General features: G+C 40.8%; 1 long non-coding RNA gene across 1 annotated transcript; it reads right to left on the reverse strand.

The window, feature by feature from the left end:
• Positions 1 to 671: 671 nt before the first annotated feature.
• On the reverse strand, positions 672 to 2,130 carry LOC108584297. The gene is made up of 2 exons (XR_001899293.2): positions 2,089 to 2,130; positions 672 to 1,373 (listed from the first exon to the last, which is right to left on the reverse strand). It is a non-coding gene; the product is annotated as an uncharacterized LOC108584297 (long non-coding RNA).
• Positions 2,131 to 5,347: the final 3,217 nt, after the last annotated feature.

Here is a 5,347-nt window from a genome sequence, read left to right on the forward strand (position 1 = left end):
TGATTGCGCCACTTTATTTTAGCCTGGACTTCAGCCTGGGCAATAGAGCAAGACCCTGTCTCAAGAAAAAACAAAAACAAAAACAAAAAAAGTCACTCCTAACTCTGATCTCTTCCAAAGACTTCACTAAGTGCCTCTCTCTTCAGTGATCTCATAAAAGCCATGATTCTTTTTATATTTTGCACCTCCCACATTGTATTCCTACATTGTATCATAAGTATTTGCTTTTGTATCCCCACTGAACTGTGAACTCATGGAGAGGAACAACTGGGTTTTTTCATGGTCAAAGTTCCAGAACCTAGCAGAGTATTTGGCAGAGTATTTGTTGAATTCAATGAATAAGTGATTTAGCTGAATTGGATATGCTCTTTGCAGAACACTTTTGGTTTTTCTATTATTTAAATTTTGGTTTTCACTAGCCTGCTCATACTACATAGATTTGATAAATTTAATTTTTATTGTTCTGGCTAACCAACTCTAAAAATAATAAAAAACAGTGATCTATCACTGTGGCCAGTATGGTCTACGTTGGAGTATGGAACCACAGGGGAAAACAGAAACAAATAAAGCAGGATAGAATGATCAAAGGAGAGGATCAAAATCAAAACACACACCACCTATTGTTTTAGTCATTTGGGGCTGGTATGACAAAGCACCACAGACTCGATGGCTTATACACAAAGGAGAAATTTATTTCTCACAGTTTGGAAGGCTGGAAATCCTACATCAGCATGCTGGCAAGGTTGCATTCTGGTGAGGGTCCTCTTCTGGATTGCAGACTACTGTCTTCTCATTGAATCCTCACATGGCAGAAAGAGGGCAAGGAAGCTTCTGGGGTTCTTTTTATAGGGGCACTAATTCCACTCATTAGGGCACCACCCTCATGACCTAATTAACTCCCAAAGACACTACCATCTAATACCATCGCATTGGGGGATGACATACGAATTTGTCAGGGAGAGGACATAGACATTGTCTGTTGCACCTATCATCTCTAACGAGAGTTTTCACTGATACTATGGTGAGGAGTGATTAATATTTGTCAGCAGAATCCTATTGTCAGTGGCTCTTAGATTATTTGTGAAGTCAAATACCACCTTGCAGTTTAATAAACTCACCTGGAAACCTCATCCCAGGTCTTACAGGAAGTCGATGCTCTCCCAAACTCCCTGAGATTTTTCTGGGCTTCCCATTCTCTTGGTACCTCTGGGTTTGATTTCTGGCTTCTGCTGAATTACCATTCTTCACTCTGCAGTATCTTGCAGCTGTTCCTTTATCTTCTTTTGGCACTGACCCAAGAATGGGTTACAGCTCCTCCTCTTTGATTTCCCATCCCAAATTCATGAGAGGCAGCTGTGTGTGGTAGACTGTTCCTGGCAATTCAAAGATAATGTTTGCCATATAGGGAGGCTACATGGCAAATATGCAATACTCTTTAGCAGCCAATTTAAAACTGAAAACTTGATTTCCTTGTTCTATTTCCACCAACCCAAATGTAAGCTTCCTGACATTTTGCTCAGCCTCCTCTCCCACTCTGCCTCCTGCCTTGCCACTTCTCTCTTCTTCCCATACCTCCCAATAATTGCTTATGCAGAATGATTTTGTGATTTTTTTTCTGCTCTTGGCTCTACAGAATATGATTTTGTGATCTTTCTATTGTTTTTTCCCCCAACCTATACAGAGCCTCACCTACCACCCCTTAGGCATCTCTCAATATATTATTCTAAATAAAGACAATTACTTACCTAAAAAGAACTCATGTACCAGTTTGCAAAATAATAATTTCTATTTCCCACTACATTTCTATTTAGAGTGTGTATATATTTATGTTTCAGCTAACTATTTAATAAAATCAACATTGATCATTTTAATCCATGTGATTATTTCTTCTCATCTAAATATTTTGTTTTGTCATAAGATCTTAACACTTTAAGTCCAGGCACAGTGGCATATACTTGTAATCTTAGCACTTTGGGAAGCCAAAGTGGGAGAATTGCTTAAACCCAGGAGTTTGAAACTAGCCTGTGCAACATGTTGAGACTCCTGTCTCTACAAAAATAAAAATCAGCTGGGCATGGTGGCACATACCTGTAGTCCTAGCTACTTGGGAGGCTGAGGCAGGAGGATCACTTGAGCCCAGGAGGTTGAGGCTGCAGTAAGCTATGATGGCACTGCTGCACTGCAGCCTGGGTGACAGAGTGAGACTCCATCTCTAAACAAAACAAACCAAAACAAAACACTTTTAGTTATAGCTAATGATTGGTGCCCAAATGAGGTGATACTAAGCAACATAGATTGTCACCCCAGTGTTCAGGTTGGGACAATCAAACAAAATAGTAGTTTTTAAGAATTATGTCTGAACTGGGCCTCAAAATATTCTCAGCTCATTCCCTTTAAATAATACATGTATTTTATATGTGTATATGTGGCCAATCTGAATGGAATACTTCTGAACAACAGCAAATATTGATGGTGCCTAAACTTTTAGAATCCCAGAAATACCCTCTTTTGCAAATACCTGAATTCATTCCTTCCGGCAAATATTTGTTAAGAGCCTACTGTGGGTCAGGCACTATGGTAAACCCCGAGGACTAATGGAGAAGAAAAGAGTTGAACTCTCTGCTGTTGTGGAGCTTATATTCTAGAGGGAAACATGGTCAATGGGAAGGAAATAGGAAGTTACATATAGTGGTAAGTTCTATGAAGAAAGTCAACACGGTGAGTTAATAAAGAACAGGTCGGGGGCGGTAGCTCATGCCTGTAATCCCAACACTTTAGGAGGCTGAGGCAGGCCCGCCTCAGCTTACAATATAACTTTATTGTAAAAATACAATAAAGTTAGCCGGGCGTAGTGGCATGCGCCTGTAGTCCCAGCTGCTTGGGAGACCGAGGAAGGAGAATCACTTGAACCTGGGAGGCAGAGATTAAGTGAGCTGAGATTGTGCCACTGCACCTCCAGCCTGGGCAACAGAGTGAGACTCTGTCTCAAAAAAAAAAAAAAAAAAACAAGTAGTGGGTGGAGGGAGGTACTCTTGATAGGGTAGTTTCAGATGTCTTCCTTGAGCTTTGCTTGATCTGCTGAGAACTAAAAAACAAAAAGAGAGGGGGAAATCAGTTAAGATTGCATACGCATTCATTGAATTGACTGAAAAAAGAAAAGAGGCAATAGTCCTGGAAAAAGATGGTGGCTTGGACTAGGGTTGTGGCATTTGAAAGAGAAGAAAAAAGATATAGTCAAGATATATTTGGGAGGTAGATCCATAGTAATATTTGCTGGTGGATTATATATGTGGGATGTGAAAAACAAAATCAGGGATAACTTCTATGTATGTGGCTTGGGAGACTATATAGTTCATTTTGACACTAAGATGAAGAAGACTAGAAGAAGAACAGGTTTGAGTCAGTGTTCCATTGTGAACCTATAGGTTTGAAATGTCTCTTGGACTTTCAAATAGAAATACTGGTTTTATGGGGAATGGTTAGGGTGTGTGATATGGTTTGGCTCTGTGTCCCCACCCAAATCTCATCTTGTAGCTCTCATAATTCTCACGTTTTGTGGGAGGGACCCAGTGGGAGATGACTGAATCACGGAGCTGGGTCTTTCCCATACTGTTCTTGTGATAGTGAATGGATCTCATGAGATCTGATGGTTTTTAAAATGGGAGTTTCTCTTCACAAGCTCTCTCTCTTTGCCTGCTACCATCCACGTAAGATGCAACTTGTTCCTCCTTGCATTCTGCCATGATGGTGAGGCCTCCCTAGCCATGTGGAACTGTAAGTCCAATAAACCTCTTTCTTTTGTAAATTGCCCAGTCTCGGGTATGTCTTTATCAGCAGCGTGCAAATGGACTAATGCAGGCTGGAAATACATATTTGGAGTAGTCAGCACACAGATGCTATTTAAAGTGTCAGAATTGAATGTGCTGTCTTAAAGAGAGAGATATACTTAGAGAAGAAGGCCCAAGACTGAGCACAGAGGCACTCCAACATATAGAGGTCAGGTAGAAAAATAGGAGACAGAAAAGGACTGAGAAGGAGTAGACAGTGAGGCAGGATAAAGCCAAGAGAGTGTGGTGCCTTGAAAGTCAAGGAAGAGTTGGTCAGCAATTAAGTTAGAACAGAGAGGCATGTCCACTACGTATTGTATACCCAGAGCAAGAATCTCCCTAGTCTATAAGCTTTCTTAGCCTGAAAATACAGGTTAGAAAGGGTTTATCACATCAACCCTTTCAGGAAAGATTTTGCATCCTAATTGGGTGCCTGAAGAGGCATCAGGTCAGGGCATGATCGTGTATTATGGGTTTTTCCAGGCTTGTCATTGAACATGCAGTGGTAGTCAGTGAACATGTGACTCTGAGCTGCCTCAATGCTGACATAAATGTGTTGGCTGATTGTTAGTAGATAATTCCAAAAGATCTCTGTGATGAGAACAAAGTGTAAAGACATGATTATAGAATTAGTATGGAAGTTTCACAATTTTCATGGTGAAAGCAGGATTGTCTTTGTTAAATTGTATCCAATTCTTTTTTGCAGAAGACATTGATCATTAGGAGTAAGGAGTGGGTACCTCTTTATCATCTTTGTGGGGTCCCTGTGGGTAAATCTAGTTCCCAATTGAAAGCAGAAGCATTGGTTGTGAAAAGAAACACAACTTTTCATTTTTACGTTACTATAAACAGTAATGACATTCTAGAAACCATTCCTGTCATTTCAAGTCCTGTGCCAATGTAGGATACAGCCATTTTGATAAAGGTTGTTTTATCATAGTCAAGTTTGCTGACACACAGCTTTGGCGCAGCCATTTTGATGCCAAGAACATCTTGATGTGGCTGCCTTGATGTGGTTGTTTTGATATGGGAACATTTTGACTCTGCCTAAAAACAAATGAATAAACTTTCGCTTAGAAAAAAAGTATGTTTAAGTAATGCGCCTGAGAAATATCTTTATCCACTCCCTGAGCCCCTCTCACCCTTCAGCCCCCACGAATAGAAGCCAGACTGCAGAGGTAAACAGTAGGACCCTTGAAAGGAAAAGAAATCATCACTGTAGGGGAGAGAAGAGACTGGAACAGGAGACCTGACCCAGCAACACAACCTGAAGGAAAAGAAAGATGGTTCTGGTAAAGCCTAACCGTTTTCAAACCCATCCTGACACAGCTCCTTGAAGAAGTCATCCAACACATTCATACAACACCGAAAGGGGATCAAGGGGCTCTGCTGTAAGACAAACCTCACTCCCATTCAAGAGCTCACAGGAGCCGTGCAGGACTAGGCATTTCTCTGACAAGACATGTACCATTGAATGAAGAACAGCACCACTGAGCAGAAAGATTTAAAAAGCCACAGCA

This window comes from Papio anubis, chromosome 1, assembly GCF_008728515.1.
Source record: "Papio anubis isolate 15944 chromosome 1, Panubis1.0, whole genome shotgun sequence".
In the NCBI taxonomy this organism is placed as follows: Eukaryota; Metazoa; Chordata; class Mammalia; order Primates; family Cercopithecidae; genus Papio; species Papio anubis.